We start from the raw sequence: 1,732 nt of genomic DNA on the forward strand, positions 1-1,732 counted from the left end.
CGGGTTTCCAAGTAGCAGCCGGTTTGAACCGCCGAGCTTTCCGTTAGCAGTCCAGTGCTTATCCTACAGCGCCACACCAGGTCTCCTGAGTAGTAAACTGAAGTAATTAATGGTGGAAGGAAGAATGCTAGACTACAAAATGCTAGAGACGGGACAAAACGCAGATGTAAGAAGCTTTAGATTTTGTGCATAATTTTGAAAAATGGGAATCAAGGTCAAAGCGTATTGAAACCTTACCTGCGAAGTTTTAATATTTTGCAAAAATTCATGTACCATTTATGCAACTAACAATTAACGTTCAGTTAATTTGTAGACATTTTTCACAAGGAACTGCCTGATTTGCCCCTTAGAGTCTCTGGTGCCGGTTACTGCCGGGAGCAGTAACCGGGTCGTGCTACGCTTAGGTTCCGTGTGAGTTAACTCAGAATGCGAATCCTTAAGCCTATTTAAATCATTCTGAATTTAAATACTGGAGCAAATGTATATTTTTTAAAGACACGATATAAATTAGAAAGAATTCTATTAGTTTTAGATAACATACAAGTTAGATGAAAATGCCAATAAAAAAATTACAATTTTAGGAACGCTAAATTCATATAAATATACTAAAGAGTATTTTGGAGCACACTTCAACCACCAAGGTAGCGTGGCCGAGCGGTCTAAGGCGCTGGATTAAGGCTCCAGTCTCTTCGGGGGCGTGGGTTCGAATCCCACCGCTGCCAGGGTCAGCTTGTTTTTCTTCCCTCGCCGTTTGCACCCGGTTTCCCTTTGCGCACGCGTCAGCACCGCCAGCCTCCAGGCTCAACTTGTGGCCTGACTTAATGGAACGGCGGAAGAGGCGGAGGAGGCGTGTCTGTGCGTGTCGAGGCGGGGAATTGTGGGTAAGAGGAAGCGCGGAGTCCGCCCTTCTCCCCCCACGTGTCCACAGGAGTTTCTTCCACGAGCATCATGGCCGCTCCCTGAGAGAGAGAGAGAGAGAGAGAACCGGGCCGCCGTCGCCTCTGCAGCCCGCGGAATCCTGGGCCCTTGCTGCTGCCTGCGAGTGTCCCTCACTGAGAGGTGAGTTCCGAGTTTTCTGCGCCCGGGATGAGCTTGAGCCCGCACTCCCTATACCTAGCTTGGGCTCACGAGTAGGCCGCGAGGCCCGGATCGTACTGTGCTCAGGGTCCGAGGACCTCGCGCGACCGGGGCAAGAAGGACCGGGAGCTCGCCCCAGAGACCAAGGCCGACTGTGGACTCTGGCCGTTTGCCCCGGCCCGGGAGTAAGGAGGCCGCTGCCCAAACTATCTGGGTAACTCGGTGCAACCGCCTTGCTCCGCCCGGGTGGGTAGCCTCCTCCAGGAGCATCTTGTACGCAGGCAGCCGTGGTACGGAGGCTTATCGGCCAGTGGCGATGGCTGCCTGCGGTGTGTGAGAAGGGGGGCTGAGGGAGGCGACACGCATTGAGAAGTGTGGCTCGGGGCCGGGGAGCTCTCCCCGATGGATGGAGGAACGGGTCTTCACAGCCTGCCGGGCCCCATCCTTACATCTAAGCCAGATTAACCACTGCCGGACCAGGCCCGAAATGCTTCATTCATTTATTTATTCAGGCTTCCATATTGAGCGCCAACTAAGTGCTGAGGATAAGATCCTGGCCATCTGATCAGAGATGACAGTTGTTGAGTGCCGTAGAGTCGATTCCTACCCATAGCGACCCTGTATAGGATTTCCAAGGAGCAGCTGATGACAGTAA

At 52.5% G+C, this 1,732-nt stretch overlaps 1 non-coding gene across 1 annotated transcript; it reads left to right on the top strand.

The window, feature by feature from the left end:
* The first annotated feature begins 640 nt into the window (after nt 1–640).
* On the top strand, nt 641–722 carry TRNAL-AAG. Its single transcript has one exon. It is a non-coding gene; the product is annotated as a tRNA-Leu (tRNA).
* Nucleotides 723–1,732: the final 1,010 nt, after the last annotated feature.

The sequence above is a fragment of the Chrysochloris asiatica genome, unplaced genomic scaffold (genome assembly GCF_000296735.1).
Source record: "Chrysochloris asiatica unplaced genomic scaffold, ChrAsi1.0 scaffold00178, whole genome shotgun sequence".
In the NCBI taxonomy this organism is placed as follows: domain Eukaryota; kingdom Metazoa; phylum Chordata; class Mammalia; order Afrosoricida; family Chrysochloridae; genus Chrysochloris; species Chrysochloris asiatica.